Below are 18,011 nucleotides of genomic sequence, written 5' to 3'. Positions count from 1 at the left end.
CCTTCTTCAAGCACCAGACTGGGAAAAGAGACTTTGGAACTGTTCTTGGGGTCACTCTGACCAGCCAGAGATCTTGACAAAGATTAATCAGGGATTAATACAGAAATAGATGTTCTAATCTATCCTTGCACTTCTGCTGGTCCCTAGGAAGGCTGGTGGGTGATTTCTGTCTGTGTTCAAATATTTAAAGCAACAACAGATAGTCCCACACTTTATATTTCAGATAAACAATTTAATGGCATCTTAACATTGTTTTCACAATCTTATAATGTGCATATTTTACTCCTTGTGAAGCTGAAATCTTTTTAAATACAAGTAACTCTACTGAAATTTTAGAAGTTTCAAAACCATTTTAACATTCTGAAAACAAAACAGTCTAAAAAGACAGGTCTAACAGCCATTAAAATGCAGGAAAAAGCAAGAGGACTTCAGGTAAAAGAACATTCATTTAACAGCTACATTTCTTCCACTAAGTATTTATGTGTTAAGAAAAACAGAGCAAATGTAAAAGAACAGAAGTTTTTAAACCAGAGTTTATAATGCCAGAAACAGCTTTGAAACAACTTTCTATGTAGTTCTATTTATTTCAAAATTTAAAATTGGCTCATTTTTGTCCCAACATTTTGAAGTATTAAACACACTGAGTATGACAGAAAAAAGCAACAAATTCCTAACCCTGAGAGAAGAACAACCGTGCAAGCAATGCCACAGCACTGGGCATTTCTGCATTTTAAGCAAAGAGCTTTACAGCATCTTTAATTTTCCTTTTCCTGTCCATTTTGGAGAGTGCAGTCCAGCCCGCCTCGCGCATCCTCCTCATGGTTTTGAGTTTCAGAGCAGAGCCTGGAGATTTCACACTGCATGGAGCTGGGCTCTGGGAAGGAAAATAAAGCCATCCTTTCGTTTCTGTAAACAATCTGATTAACTGCTTGCTTTAATCTTAGGAAAGGCTAACATACCTTTTTTGGTGCTGTGGAATGTAACTGTGAAGCTTGTGGATAATCTTTGTACAGATTTTTAAATGTTTCTTCTTCCGAGACTATGCTCTATATGATTAAAAGTTGAAAGTTAAATTAAAAGTTACTTAGTCACACTATATTAAAATTACTTTTTCTTTCTGCCTAAGGATATTAAATTATGAAAAAGAAAAGTTGTCATTATGAGGCATAACAGTTCAATAAAAAGAATGTTAATTATGTACATACAACTACAATTCCAGAAAGAACCAATAAATTAAAAATATACATAAATATTGGCTGGAATGTGGAAGCCCAAACTCTTTATTTCCATTCTCGGCCCCAGCAGTGAGCACAAAGAGCTGCTCAGCCCACGATTTGTTCTCTGGCTCTTACCAGGAGGTCAGTGTGCTCAGAGCTGTCTGACTGAGTGTCCAGCTGCACAAGCACTTTCTGCTTTTTCCTGCTGCTCTGCCCTGCAGGCAGGTTTGTGCTTCTTCCACTCTGCATTTTATCCCTTGGAGGAGTCTTTATAACACATGTCTGGGAAAGAAAATGTTTCTATTTTTAGATTACATTTTATGGGGTAAGTATGGAATCTAAAGCCAAACTCAGGACCCAGTTTACAGTCTGAGTGTCCAAGAATTCACCTGAGAGAAATGGTGGAACTCTGATCTTTCCATCCAGAGATGGAGCAAAGACCCAAACAAAGTGGGGTGGGGTGGAAATATCATTTTTTATATTATTTTTGTTGCCAAATGAGGAGAATGAAGGGGAAGCTATGGAAGAGCTGAGTTTCATGGCACATTGTATTTAAGTTCTCCATGCTTATCTGCAGAAATCCAGGTTATTCTGAACTGCAGCCACTACATTGGACTCTGATAAACATCAAAGAAAATGGGAACAAACAAAACTGCAGGAAAAGGCTTTCAAAGAAAGATTGGTAGCTACATCAAGATTGGTGTTTCTTAAAATAGTCTTTTCACTAGAAGTGAAACTGAGAAGCATTGAATGGTCCAGTGCAGTCCTTTTTTAGACAGAAAACATCAAAATGGTGCTGGATTCCATTGTTCCAATGTGAAAACCACAAGTGAACTCCTGACAGGGAAGAAGGGTCAGTTCTGCAGTCAGGACTACTTTGATACTTTGACCATTTTTACAGCTGTATCAGCTTTTTTCTCTTCCATAGAGGAAAAGTGCCTTTACAAATGGACACTTTTAAGACTAAGTAAATCAGTTCTAGAGACATAAAAAAATCAACAACTGAGCAAGAAAAATTACACACTGGGAGCCCTTCCAGAAACTGCTGTCTCATATCTCCATGGAATGGTGTGACCCTTTAAAATCCCTTCTTATCCCAGGGGGAAAAAAAAAATCTACAGAGAAGTAAGAAATACAGGCAGAAAAATGCAACAAGAAAAATTCACTGTTAGGAGTTACAAAACTTCAATGTTGGACTGCCCAAGGGGCTTCCTGTACTGAAGAAGACTTTTTTTTTTTTTTTTTTTTTTTTTTCCTAGGAATATAATTTGGAGAGTTTCTATTTTTTACATGAATAGATTCACTGCATAGATCTAAACAAGGTTTAGGAGTCCCAGGAACATCAATTTGTATTTTCTATAATTTAAAATTTTAAGTCTAAAGCATTCTACTGTCTTTTGTTGAATGGAAATAAATTATCATGGCACTTCAATTGATTCTACACATATAAATACTACCAAATTCTAAAAGCAATTAAAAAGTTAAAGTTACCTTGTGTTTCTTTTCACTTTCAGGAATCACACTGCCAGAGTGCTCTTTTACAAGATTCTCATACAAAAGAGTTATGTGACAGCAAGGAAATATTGATTTGAATTCAGTTGTTAAAAATCTTCTTGGTCTAATTACAGAGCACAGTCTATAATCACAGACTGCTACAAAGTTCACACAAAAATATGACCAGGTTTGGTACAACCCCAGCATTCCAAAGTCACTGAAAAACCCCTTCAATTTAGGGAACTTTTTTGCTTTAGCTAGTTAAAATTACCTAAAATAAAGGAGAGTTTTGTTTTGTTGTTTGTTTATTTATATGTAATCTATAATCACAGACTGTTACAAAGTTCACACAAATACATGACCAGATTTAGCACAACCCCAGCATTCCAAAGTCACTGTTTTTCTGTTCAGTTTCATTTCTTACCCAACCCCTCCCACAGCACAAGCCCAGGCCACACCTCTCACCCCCACTGCTCAGGGAATAAAAAACTCCACCTTTTCTTCCATTTCTGCTCTCAGCTGTTCCTTAAGGGAGGACAGTTCCCTTTTCAAACATGACAGCTCATTTTCCTACAAACCGTTAAACAAAGGACAGGGTTAACTCTGCACAGCCCAGAAAAAGGAAAACAGTCCCAAGTGAGGCAGTAATTAACAGGGACACTCATTAGATACACAAGATAATTCTATTTGCTTTTCAGCCCTATACTTGAAGCTTTGCTTTAGCTTGTTTAACAAAGACTGAAGCACTGTAAGAAACAGGTACTTGATCAGAAGTGTTCAAGGTAATACCTTAAAACCCTTGGGAGAGCAGGGGTGAGAGGGCACAATAGAACAGGGGTGAGAGGGCACAATCTAAATATTTAAAACAAAAGTTTCCTATTCAAAGTGCGGAGTCAGAACACGACCCACTACCTGGAGGAGCAGACACAAACACACTGCCACTCCAATTTATTTTTAGAAACATTTGGAGTTTTTAGCGCCCAGAATAAGATCTGTTGCAGCAGGTTGGGTGGGACTGCTGCGGGTAAAAATTAAAAGCACACTGGAAGAGTTCCCAGAGAATGTCTCTGGTGGGAAAGACCCCAGAGCACAGCAGGAAAAAGAAACTCTCTAAGCAAATTGAAAAAAGATCTTTACAAGTCACAAACTGACCGAAGATCACATCTTTTGTCTCTCTGTGCTGTCGGTGGGCAAGAGGGAGGGATTGGGAAAAAAGGTGTTTTAAGGGTTGCGTTTAATTATCATTACTCACTTTTAATTCTATTAATAATAATTTTTTTGCACTATTTAAGTTTGAATCTGCTTTACCCTCAAAGTGTTTTTCTCCTAATCGTTATCTCAACTCAGTCCTTGAATTTTTCTTTCCCCTCCTCTGCTCAACAATAGCAGAGAAAAATGAGTGAATGTTTTTTTGTGTGTGCCTGGCACTTAGCCAGTATAAAACCACTACACAAGGACATCAGCCCCTTCACTGAATTATTGACCATTGCAAAGTGCTCCTTACCAGTGCCCTTTCTGATGAGAACTGCTTTTGCTGTTTCATTTTATATACTTTTAACTCTGCATCTTTTTCTTCAACCATTTTATCATATTCATTCTGTGGTAAAAAAACCAAACCAACAACTAACTCAAAACATGTGACTAAATGTTGCAATATAGAGTTATCCAGTCTTAAAACATCATTTTTTCAAACCAGGCTCTTAAGATTCATAAAGAAAAGATTCATTGATGCTTCTGCAGAAACTGTAAAACAGGAAATGCTCAATTCAAGTATTATTTTGTGGACTGGCAGAGAGTACTTTATTTCTGTGCAGCAATATGTGCTCAGCACTAAGAGCCAGCTGTGCCATCTTTATTAATGTAGCTGCTAAAGATATTGCAAAATGAGGAATACAAAGGTAAACTAAAATGTGTCAGGCTAAACTGCTGACAGTCACTAGGTAACCTCTGAGAAAGAGGCCAAACTGATACTGAAAAATATTGCATTCAGATGGTATCAAAGGAAGCCTGAATTGAAAAAAAAATCTAAAAATCCCAGAAGTTTAGATGAATGGAATGTATCTGCCCATAGGAATGTGTTCATATTCTTCAAATGAATTTGATTTTAGATGATGCAAAGTCCAGCATGTGTTCATCTTCCTTTTCCCAGACTCAGGCCTGTTTCTGCTTTGGAAAGGTCATTAACGTGGTGTCACAAGTTATAAACATGGTATTGACATGGTATCACCCATTGCAAATCACAGCAAGCAGGAAAATCTCCGACCTTGTGCTTTTCCATCAGTGCCACCATCTCAGTTATCTTGTGCTGACATCTGGCATCAGTTTCTCTCTGTATCATTGCAGTTTCATCACAAAGCAACCTCATCTTTTCTACCTGTCAGTAATAAATTGCATTTCATTCATCAAGATAACAATATATTTCTTTTAAATCTCAATTTCTTCTTCCCCCTGTGGGTGCAAAGTTTGCAGTCCCACTTGGGCTTTATTTGCTTTTAAGATCCCTTTCAAATCCCTCATCTTTTCTGCAGATTGTTAAAATGGGCAAGATCAAAGGTACAGCCATGGCAGGCAAGCTCACTGCAAACCAAAAGGCCATTTCAAGCACTCTGCCCTAACATTTCTTAGCATTGCCATCAAAAAAGTGTGGGCGGAAAAATCCTAATATGGGAGAAGTTATAATCTAATTTAATTGTGCTGACTTTATACCAAGGGTGGAATTTCTTTAAACTATATCTTGAAAGAAGGAATTTTTAATGGAGTTCTCATTGTCAAAGACATATTCAAATATTCCAACCTAAGCACCTAATGTACTAAAGCTTTGCTCACAGGCATACAAAACAAGTTCCATTTATGTTGATAAGACTGAAATATGAGCAAGGACTCTGGATATTAAAGCTTCAGAACAACATTTTAAACTAAAAAAAATAAATTGCAGTAAAAATTAACACCTCTCACCTCTTCACGAAGTTTATTTTCATTTACTTTTCTTGTTTCTATGTCTTTTTGATAGATGTCAACTTCTTCCTTATGTTGCTTGTTCATATTTTCCATTTCTAACTGCAATTTATTCACCTTTGGAGAAAGCAGAATTGCTGCTGTTATTTGTTTAGGAATGACTATGTTGATTATTTTTTCTTACCTCTTATTTTTGAGCACAAACACTGTTACTTTTCAGGTATATGATTCAAGTGGTTCCTATTTAAAAGTTCAGGGTTTTTTTTAATAAAGAGTTGAACTTTGGCCTGAAGTGAGTTAGAAAATACTCAAAGGAAAAATGGCAACAGCACAATGGGGAAGACTGCCCTAAGCAGTCACCCTAAATGCTGTGAATGCCTTGGAAAAAAAACAAATACAGATGGAGATTTTATTCCCTCTCTTGTAAATCTGTATCAGATTTTCACAGGTTTTATGGTACATTTTCTCCCAGCTGTGCATTTTGACTACAGTTTTTCCTTTTAAGTTTTTCATATGAATATCCTCCAAAAAGTCCACTTTTCTTCAAGTGCATTACCCAAAGCTGGACACAATATTCCCATCAGAGGGATTGCCACTGAAGAACACATTTAAAGAACAGCCTAAAAAGAGTAATATATTTATATATATATTTCTTTTAAATACTTTTCTGTTACAATGAGGTTGCTGAACCCTGTTCAGTCCACTATCAACAAAAGAAAAAAAAAGGGAACAGATTGGAAACATCATTAATTGCAATGTGAATCCATCTCTTAAATGTCCAATAGTCAGTGCCCAATGATTAAAAATGGAAGCATCTTCTAAAAACTATGAGCTCATTCCTGCAAAGTCTGGATCCTAGATCCATAAACCAGCTCAGAATGTATAACAAGTATTATCATTACTTACACTGGAAGTTAAAAACACTCACCTCATCTTCTACACGATGTTATTTAAACCTACCTTCCCTTCATAAGTATTGCTTTTCTTGCTTTCTGCAGTAATTTTCTTTTTCAGCACCTTATTCTGTTGAAATAAAACAAAACAAGCACTGTACCTCAATAAGTTAATAGAATTATGTCATGGTTTAACTGCATCAAGATATTCCAGCTTTCATCAGGCAAATAACTCTTTGTTGTGTAGCTCAGGTTCCAGAACTATTCTTCAAACAAATGAATGTTCAGCTAATTTCTGTGATAATTACTGTTTCTTCACAACCTTAAGAAAGGCTCCTCCTGAGCAGCAGCAAGGAATAACAAATGAGGTGCAGAATGGAAATTAAAACTAAGATGCTGCTGACAGAAGGTGTCAAGATGTCATGACCAAAAATACAAGTTATTTATTTTTACAGTGAAGTTACTACAGTTTGTGCCAGTGCAGAATTCTTTTCTACAAGTGGTAACTGAGATATTCATACACGTACATAAATAACACTATGCACTAAATGAAAAAGAGTAGAAGTTTATTAAAGATATTATTTTTGTAATTGCTCTTTTCAAATTAAGGCTCATTTAACAAATCAAGTGATCCCTAAGATGACTCTCTAATTTGCTCAGGGTTAGGATAAGAAAGGAAAATGTTTAAGTTACATAGGTGTATCTAAAGACATCACAGCAGACAAAAACCTGCTGAAAAGGCAACCCAAAGTATAATGTGTTTATGTATTTGTGACATTTAAAATCTCTACACACCTCCTGCTGCAACTCTTCAATGCATTTGGTTTTATTTTCCATCTGTTTCTTTAAATTATTCATCTGAAAGAGATATTTCAGACATGAGTTAGTAAGTTCTACAAATGACTCCCTATGTGAGCAATTCCTGTAGATGTTCTCAAACCTGCCCTTGCACCAGTCTGGTTTGTTCCAATGGGACTGAAACACCAGCTGCCATGTCAGAATAATCGGAGTTTTAGCCATAAAGTACCACAAGATGTTGATTAATAGCAGTGAACCAGTTCCTTAGTGGTTATGGAGTTAAGAAAGAAGAAGAAAAAAACCCCAAGATCTTCACAATTTAAAAAGTGCACTTGTATGAAGTTCCCTACATCCATGAAAAAATGAATTTTCCCAATTATTTTCTAGAATCTTCAATGGCTTTTCCTTTCTTGAAATTTCATTTTCAGTTCTCTTAACCTAAAAATAAATTGTAAATCTTTGACTTTTACAATGAAATTTTGAAATTTGCTAAAAACCCCAGGTTGCTTTGAACCAATAGAAAGAAAAGTAAAAGTGTTTGAATCTATTTCAGCTCAAACTCACACTACATATAAAAAGCTAATCCAGAGCCCATCCATCACTGAGTGGGTATATGAAAAAACAGAAAAGCAGGTTCTCTGTTTGCCTGAAAACAAATAAATCTTTAATATTAAACTTCCAGCACAGAGTGAACATCCCCGTGACTGTGCTTGTCTTTTGAAATACCAGGGCTCACATGGGGACACACCATGGCACAGCTGGCAGCAGCTGGGAAAGAAGAAACCTCTGGCAGAGATCACATCCCCCAGGCAGAGCTTTGCAGAAAAAATCCCAACAAAGATTTTACATTCAATGCTGCCCTGCAGGTTCTGTAAGATATTTTCATGACACAGGACATACATTTTCTTCTCTTTCATCCAGTGTACTTTTCATCTCTTCACCTGTCTTTGCCATTTTCTCCTTCAAAGACTCCAGTTCATTTCTAAGTTCCAAATTAACAAGCATTAGTAAATATTTCCTTATTGCCTTTAACTTATTTTCAGTACTTCTAACAAACCCATATTTTATTTTCTGAAAAGAGCTGCTAATGTTGATGGGAACTTCACATAAGCTGCTCAATGAAAATGTTCTTAAAATGCAGCAACAGGCCCAGTAAGTCAATATGTGAACTGTCCATACTTCTTGTAAGTAGGAAAAGATGTTCCAGGAGCCCAAGGAAAATACATCCTGACCTGGACTATTGCAATGCAGCTGTGAAACATGGGAGCTGCCTGTCTGTTGAACTGGGGATACAGAGAGTAACTCTGATCCAGTTTTGCCTTGTCACATTTCATCCATAACCTTCAGCTTCCATTTGAATTTCCTTCACACCTGAGATGTCTAATGCAAAACAAGACAGCTCCTACTATGGAATACAAAATGATGGCAAACATTGTTCCTGCAGCAATTGGTATTTCTATCTGAGAAAATTTCTACTTGGCCAACAGCAATTCTGAAAAGTTTCTGTTTAGCTATGTAATCTATAAAAACATTAATCAAAAATCCCAGAAAGCAACATTTGAACACAACTAACTATTTGAGTCTACTTCCTTTAACAATATCAGTTATTAATATTTGGTTTTACTTGCCTTAGCTGGCTATTTGCCTCTTCTAGATTTTCAACTAACTGCTTTGTATTGTCTTCTTTTTTCTTACTATCCTAAATAAAGACCCTTGTGTCAGCAAAGAAATAAAATTCAAAGTGACTTCTTAAAAAATTCAAAGCCATCCAAAGCACACAGACCTGCCTTGTTCACAAGTGTAAATACACTTCCTTTCCAATTCAAACACAAAAAAATTTGCTCAGGTACTTTACAGATCCAAGTCATGTTGCAGCTCATCATCTAATTTGTAAAACTGAGTCATTTGCCAAATTGAGTGTTGTCCTTTCAAGAAAGCTGGAAGTTTACAACTTGCCTCTTGTTGTTCTTGCAGCTTCTGGAGTTCTGCAGCCACAGCATTTTTCTCTTGTGCTGTTTGTTCTTTCTCTAGTGAAAGCTTACTGAGATACACTGTTAGCTGTTCATTCTTTAACCTAATTTAAAACAAATGGCCAAGAGGAATAAGAAGATGCATTTTGAAATCTCCTTTTACATTAAAAATACCCATTATCAAGTGTTATTCCATGCTGAAAGAAGTCCAGGCCTTTATCTACAAATATAAGCTTTGTAGCAGAGTCAGAGAGATGTAAGAAGGTGACAGAAGAAGGAAAGAAAATCAGAGTCAACTTTTATATATATATAATGGTTAGTGAAGATTATGTATTTTAAAGCAAGATTAACAATGAATTCAGAAACTTTCTCTTCTTGTTAAATAAGTGAAAGAACAACTACATATGCCATAGAATACACATAAATAGAGAAAGTGGAATTTAGAAATGTAAGCATATAATTAATGGCATATATGTGGTTCAAAACTTTCATTAGAAAACAATCATAGTTCATTTCACTGTGGATTAAAGCAACTTCTATATTACACCAAAACTAATTCAATATTCTATTTTCAAAATGGTCATACGCCTCTTGTTCAAGATCTGTTTTCAGAGTCACAAGCTGCTTTAAATAATCTTGTTCCTTCTTAGCTGTTCTTGTCAGCTGTGCTTTCAAACCATGGAATTCTTTCTGCAAAATGAAAAGGAAGAGTTTTGAGTTCCCATGTGCAAACTCCAACTGCTGGAGGTCATCAGACATGAACTCAGAGCACAAGGCTTTCAGAAGAACCCAACAACATCCATGCCATGGATTATCCAGATTGGATCTTTCCAGTCTCTGCTGGGATCTGGAAGTGGTGTGATATAGTGAACTGTGACACCAATGCTGTTCATGTCTGTCCTCTGCTGTGAGTTTCATTACCTGGGCTGCAAAATTCGGGTGGGACCCTGCTCTGGGTGCTGTTTCTTATGTATAAACTTGTATCCAAGTCATGATGTGCAACTTCACTATTTCTAAAAACATGTAACTGTTGCCTTTCTTCAGACCTCTCTCATTTGGAGAGTATTTTCATTTCTCTCTCCAAATGTTTCTCTCTCTGCAAATTTTCTGTACTAGCCTCAAGATTCTTCTTCAGTAAAAGTGCTCCAATTTACCCATTTTAGAAAATGAGTGAAACTTAGTTCAGAACACTCAATGCACAGATTATAACAACAAGCAGACACAGTAAAATGCACACCTGATTTCAGACTATCTTAACTTTAGTTGATATGGATTCTTGTTAGGCTTGTAAATATAAAATCATAATTAAAATAAACCTCTGTTAAGAGTGTATTTCATATAGCTTAGACTTCTGTGACAGAAAATGGGCCTGTGTCACAGCACAGCAGGGTTCACAGAGGCCAGAGCTAATTACCTTCCTGGAAGGAAGGAAAAATGGGAAAACTTTATATCCAGAGGGAGAGGCATTTGAATGGGCATGAACAAAGAAGGAAATAACCAAAAACCTTGAGAAGGAAAACCAAAAACATGGGAGACAAGAAAAACCAAAAGCACAGGAGACAAGAAAAACAGAGGCAATAAAGAATTCTTCAAAGAAAACACTGAAATTGTGTGTGAGAAAGTTTAGTAGAAATGTTAAGGCAGACTAGATGGAATTTACTTATGACATTTAAGATACTTACAAAGCAAGAGGAATTTCATATGAAGAGCAAATGCCATGAGATTAATAAAATGAACATTTACCAGAGTTTCTGACAGCTCTTCAAGTTGCACTTCTTTATCACATTTTACTTTAGCCATCTCTTCTACAGCACAAGGAATGTAAAATGAATGGAACATAAATGATTTTTCATATTTAGCAGGCAGTATAAAACATTTCCCCTTTTGCAATACCCAGTTCTCAAAACTTGTTGGATTAAGTTAAGAAACTGAAAAGCTCATTTATGACTTAATCTAAATGTAGACTTGAGAAAATGATTCAGACATTAGCAAATCTATATCTGAAGAGAAACTGAATATTTATCTTAAATAAAATTTAGAGCCTATTATGTTTTCCACAAATATAGCTTCAAGTAAACCATGGACTGTAAGACTAGAGTATTCTCCAAGCATTGATGCACCTGCATTGTTCCAGAAAAAAAATATGAACTGCTGAAGGTATCACATAGATATGCTGGGAAAGGAAACCAGTTGTTACTAACTTCTAAATGGTTTCTATGTGCACATTCACAATTCTGGGATTTTCTGCAAGTTCTCAACAGCAAGGCAGAGCTCTTACTCTGGGGACTAAGGAGCACATCCCTAGAAACCACAGGATATCAAATTGATGATATTTAAAGACAACCCCTGCCAGCATCATTGCACTTCCAGCATGGGGAGGGTCACAGAAACCTCCATGGGAGGTTTTGTCTCTGCTGCACAAGTCACTCCTGGCACCTGCAGTGCTGCTGCTCTGAGCTGCAAACCAAAATTACCTCCAGAAGAATTCATGCATGAATGGTCTGACTATTGGAGCTGTGCACAGCACTGCCCTTTGGCTGCTGCCAGCACCAATGACCCCCAAAGAAAAGGGATCAGCTGAGTAAAAATAAATCCAGGCATTCCTGACAGGTACAGGCACTGTAAAATCATTTCTCCAGCTACTAGAGACAGTCCATTTCCAGAAAAGAGCAGAAAACATTTTTATTACTGCCTAGCTCATTTTCTGCCTTTCTACAAGCCTTACCCAGTTCAGCAGATTTATTCTGGAGCTCCAAGATAAGCAGCTTTGAATCATCTTCAGATTTCTTTAATCTAAGGAAATGGTAAATGAAAAATCCCAAATGTAGGGTACAAAGCACTGCATTTGAAACTTACAGGACAATAAGACAAAGTCTTAGCACAAGCACTTTAAGAACATTTATCTTTCAACAGGCAGGTGATAGATCTGCCTGCAACACACATCAAATTTCACTTTTAAAACCTCAGAACAGTAGACATAAAAGTAAACAAATATATACCTACAGAAATCTGTATTTCTTAAAGACAGAATTATGAAAGTTGGAGGAGGCAAAAGATTACTTTTTATACAGTATCAACTATCACAAACAAAAAAAATACATTAAATTCTCTGCATTTAGACCACTGTGTGAAAAAAATTTCAGCTTCATTTCCAATTGTTATTGATTTTGTCATAGACTGCAACCTGTAAGATCACTCTTGGAATTTAAACTCATTAATTTACCTATTTTGTTCTTCTTGCAGCAAGCTTTTCAAATTGGCAACAGAAGTCTCAAACTCCTCTGTCAGGGCTGCAAGCAAAGCCTTCATTTTTTTACATTCTTCCTCCTGCTCTTCCTTTTCTCCAGTGACCTGAATTAATGTTTTCACTGTAGTCTGGAATTCAGTTTCCAAGTTCTTTTGAGTAGCCTTCAAGACATGATATAATTTCTAAACATGTTTTGCAACAAAGAGCTACAGCTGTTTCATGTCTAAAGTATCCATAATTACTTATGCAAATACTCATCTAGTCTATTTCTACTGTAAAACTATAAGCAAGGGGTACCTCTGCCTTTTGCAATGAAATTTTAGCCTCTTCCAGCTCTGCCCTAAAATGTTCTTTCTGACTTGGGACTCCTTTAACATTTCTTCATTATGTACTAAACAAAAAAAGATGTTTATATTTTTAAAATAGGATATTTACTAAAAAATGCTGCTAAAAATGGAAAATTACATACATTTAAAGAATTTAACAGAGACCAATGGTACTGACATCATATACTATAAAATAATAGATGAAATTAAAATATAGATGGCTTAAAAATATTGAAAATCAAGTTCTGAAAAGTAAGTTTCCTCAGTGACATGTGCCTGATGGTACATTTGCAAAACTGAAGCAACATATTTTCCCCTTGCAATTTTCAAGAGCTCTCAATGCTTGACTCCCCCTAAAAACTGCCCTGCCAGTCCTGCTCCCACATGAGCAGCTCCTGTTCCAAACAAAAATAAGGCCTTCAAGGCCCCAAAATTCTGCTGCCAACCAGCAACAGAATAAGACTATCATGGCCCTGTTTCCTATGCTTCTATAAACAATTACATATAATAAATAAAGATTCATAAACAATTACATTTCAATTCTATAAACAATTACATTTAAACACAGCAGGCAGAACATTCTTACATTTTGCTTCCATTAAGTCAGCAATCTTATTTTGTGACGTCTGCAGCTGAGCCTTGATGTCTTTTATGACATCATCTTTTTCATCTCTCTGTATGGTAAGAGCTGAAATCTAGAAAAATGCAAGAAATATCATCATGAAGTCTGGAGAAGGGACAGATATTAATTTTCATTTGTACCCAGGTATGATAAGCAGACATTTTGCTGTCATTCAAGTTAGATTAGATAGATTAGATTAGATTAGATAGATAGATAAGATTAGATAGATAGATAGATAGATAGATAGATAGATAATATTTGGCTAGATATAATCTTAGCCAAATATTGATCAAGTCACATTACTCTAAACAAAAAAGTTCTCCAATTCAAAATCAAACCATAAATTCCAGTAGACTAAAGAGACTGAAACACCACTAAACTTAGAAGAATTTGACTTAAATGCAGCTTCAGATGTTATTTTGTCTTTTTTACTAATACCCAGAAACACTTCTTGGCTCTTGCATTGCCCCATTAGTTCCAAATAAAGCTCTACATCTTAGATGGCAAAATGAGCAAACCTGCTTTTCCTTTTGACTGACTTCCAGTCTGCATTCTTTTTCAAACTTGTCCACTTTTTCTGCTTCTTCTTTTACTTTGGAGATACAGTAACATCCATAGTTAACATTCTAGCTGAAATAAACTCCAAGCTCAATACAACTTCCAGTTTAAGGTTGCCTGGAATTGTACAGCTGTACCATTTGTTTCCCAAGAGTAATTGCTGAGGCAATGTCTGATTTTATAATGAAAATACAAACAGAAGAGAGCATGTGAGAATGAAACAGGAACATAGCAGGCTATACATACAGAGAGAGAGCATTTAGCTAAAGTTTCTGTAGCTATACACTCGTGCATTATCATTTAAATAAACAAACTATGGGAAGTAAGTATTGATCTCCAGACTGTACTTCACAGACAAAACTTCAATTTTGAGTGACTGTTTGAGAAATAAAGTTCCAGCTTTGGCCCAGTGGAACAGCAACAGAAGGGGCCAGGCAGTGACCAAAGGCAGCATGAATAAAAGAAGGGTCCCAGTGTCTCAGTGTGAGCTGCTCACCATTCCAGCACTTCACATCTGCCTGCCCTGACACTTCATGTGTAACACAAGCTATGAAGTACAAAACTGAGCCAACTGCATAAACTCAATAAACAGAATTCTTACATTTAAAACTCATTTCCAATCTGTCGTTCTCTGCTTGCACACGAAGCTCTTCAAATGCCACCGTCATTCTCTAAAAACAAAATTTAATATTTGAAGTTCAATACTGGAAACCCTGGAACTTCTCCAGGGGCTGCTGCCCACCTCAGCCATTCTGAGGAACCAGCAGGGAGGTGAAACAGAGCCCAGAAAGAAGCCAGAAGCTGTGCCAGTGACCCAGCACTAAGCCTACATCACCCAGATCACAGGGATCTACATCCCACACACTGCTGCACCTTCTCCATTGAATGTGCTTTATAGAACGCAAAAATCACTCTTGAAAAGGGATTGAAAACCCAACTTCATGTATCACACATGACATGATACCCACACATGATGGACACAAACAGTATCCCACCATAAACATGGAACTCGGCTCAGCTCACATAACTCACATTCCTTTCATTAAGCTTACTCACTTACTTCTACGTTGCTGTGAAGTTCCTCATACAATTGTATTGTTGCTTCCTTTTCCTGTTCATCTATCAAAGCAAGAACATATAAGAAAGTTTTTCTTTTGAACAAGAATGCCAGCTGCCCAAGTCATAATTTTTAATCAGCATAATGAATTAACAAAGGAATTATCAGCTCCATTCTTACTAAATAAGTCATTATGAAACATGGTGCCAAAAGTTACAGACTCTAGGGAAAATGTGTATTTCATTGAAACATTAAGCAAGCTCAGCTTTTAAATTTCCTTCCTAAGATATTTTTTTCTGTGAAAAGTGTAATTCTGGATCAGTTTATGCGACCATATTAATTATTATAGTATTAATGCTGTTGAATAATAACGTATCAAAACTGTTAGTATTTATAAACTGTAATCTAGGGTTTAGCACTTAATTTCTTCCTATCAGCAGATGCTGATAGAGCATCTCAACTGTCATTATAAAATTGCAACACTCCATGTCCATATTTTCCTTCTTTCCTTTCACTTTTGTAATTGATACCATTTTTTCCTAAGAAAACAATAAAAAAGAGAACAGTAAAAGAAACAGCTATCAAAAAAGAACAGTACATCTATATACTAGGATTTCTAGAATTAAGGCTAAAAAGAAACAGACACTTCTTAAGTATCCAGGATCAAGTTAGTAAATTATAATGATTATAATAACAATTCTAAATTGCATATAAAGTAAAATTCCCAATCAATAACATATTTTAAAACCTCAAGAATTTAAACTTCATTAAGTTATCCAACTGTCTTGGCTTGTTCAGTTTCATGAGAAGAATTCCAGTTACTCATTATACCTTGGGGTTCAGACCTTTTTTCCCCACAAATGTGTGATGGCTGAAAACAGGAAAGGTCAGCTCTGGGAATTTGTTACAGAGTGCTGGGAATTCAGAGTAGATTCTACTGCCTAAAAACAGGCATGAAGTGTCACTTCTCATGTCTGAATACATTCCCAGAGTGTGGCTGGGACTGCAAAGCTTCAATGGGCTGAGCAGCCTTGGGGAGCCCTGCCCTGCTCTGCAGTGGCTCCAGTGCCAGTCAGGGCTGTGGGCACTGCCTCAAACCTGGAGCACTGTTTGGGCACCCAAAGAGCTCCCAGGCTGGCAACCTTGCAGCAAACAATCTCACTGCCTTCAAAAGCCCTCTGCATTCAGCATTACAAACCACAAATCTGTTAGACCTGGGGCTTCACTTCCAATTTTGTGAGCCACTTAAAATTCACTTCTCATTCTGAGAGCCACATCCAGTCGATCTCAACTGTAGAACTTTTCTGAACAGCACGAGAAATTTCTTCTTCTTGCTTCTGTTTGTGAATTCAGATCAAGCTAGAAGTACATTTATCTGATAAATAAAAACTAAAAAAGCATTTACATTTGCTGGTCTTCTCTGTGAAGCGAGTGCAGGTTTCCTTGAGCAGATTACACAGATGCCTCGAAGCAGCAGCTCTAAAGGAGGGAAAAATATCATGTTTGCACAGGAGTGCACAGTGCTTTGTGCACCTAAGGAGTAACAATGGAAATGACCTTCAAAATTTAACAGCTACATAAAACTGCCCACATGGAAACTGATTATTTCCACCACAAAAATATATCCTTGGTTCTATTACTTACTCTTTCAAGAGATCTTTATTTTCACATATCTCATCTTCCAGTTTCAAATGGAGTTTCTCATTTTCAAACTGATTTCATGGGGAACAGATGCAAAAAGACACTGTTATTGAAAAATATATTAGAAATGCACTTGAACTTCTCAAATCCCTCATGAAAAAGTCACTTGGGGCATCAGTAGACAGAAGTCTGTTTTATCTGGTATTACATGCTGAGTCATCTTTTGCATAAAAGATACAATAATTAATGAACAATAATTTACCAGCAAATGAGACACTTACAGGTATATTCTTCATACCCACCCTCACACAGGACAGGTGCCTGCAACTTCTCAAAATAATCATTTTCTCAAGGCACAAACCAAACTGCAACAGTCTTTAATATTTAATTGTATCAATAATAGTGTCATACTGAATCAGGAAGCACTGAACTTCATCTGTTCAATGTACATTATACAATACTGGCCTGCAGTTCTTGAATGGCTTTATTCTGTGCTTCAATAATCTTTCTATTCTCTTGGAGTTTTCTTTCTTTCTGGTTTAGTTCAGTTTCTACAGTCAGTTTCCACTGCTTGATCTTCTCAGCCTCTTTGTAGAGTTTTGAGAACAATTCATTCGTTGTTTCTGGATTCTATTAGAACAGGTTCCACAAGTTAATCTCAAATACTATCTAATTAATAGTATATAATATCTAATTAATACTGTTGTAGATAATGTATTTATCTCTTAGAAACATCACAAGAGTAATATTTTTTCCACAGATGGTGATATAAGCTTATATATGATCAGGAGCCCAAGTTTAAATCTTTGTGCATCCTCTGTGTATGTATCAAAAGGCATTACAGGGCACATAGGAGATACAAATACAATGAAATATCCCAAACCCCCTTCAGACATCACCAAATAGATGGGCTTAAAGACACGGATAACTGCAATCCACCAAAATCAACAAAAATTTTGCCAGAATTATCAGTGAAGCCAAATTTCCTTCTAGCAGGTTCTTCACCCCATTTCTGTCCTCTCCTTCTGACAGACACTGCTGAGTTAAGTAAAAGCAGCTTCAGAGACTTTGCCCAGGAGTACCTGTGATATTGCCATGGACACACACAGAATCACAGAATCACAGAATAATGAGGCTGGAAGAGACCTCTCAGATCATCGAGACCAACCTATGCCCTGACACCTCAACTGCAGCACAAAGTGCCATGTCCAGGCTTTTTTTAAACACATCCAG

The 18,011-nt window shown here is 36.5% G+C and overlaps 1 long non-coding RNA gene across 1 annotated transcript; it reads right to left on the bottom strand.

Moving 5' to 3' along the window:
* Positions 1 to 4,271: 4,271 nt before the first annotated feature.
* Positions 4,272 to 5,747, bottom strand: LOC128946699 (uncharacterized). The gene is made up of 3 exons (XR_008483991.1): positions 5,667 to 5,747; positions 4,975 to 5,085; positions 4,272 to 4,308 (listed from the first exon to the last, which is right to left on the bottom strand). It is a non-coding gene; the product is annotated as an uncharacterized LOC128946699 (long non-coding RNA).
* Positions 5,748 to 18,011: the final 12,264 nt, after the last annotated feature.

Source organism: Melozone crissalis, unplaced genomic scaffold (assembly GCF_028551555.1).
Source record: "Melozone crissalis strain CALT ecotype California unplaced genomic scaffold, PUWL_Pcris_2 ptg000083l_1, whole genome shotgun sequence".
Lineage (NCBI taxonomy): Eukaryota > Metazoa > Chordata > Aves > Passeriformes > Passerellidae > Melozone > Melozone crissalis.
Note: the sequence above shows the minus strand (reverse complement) of the source record. Positions and strands in the feature narration are given on the sequence as shown.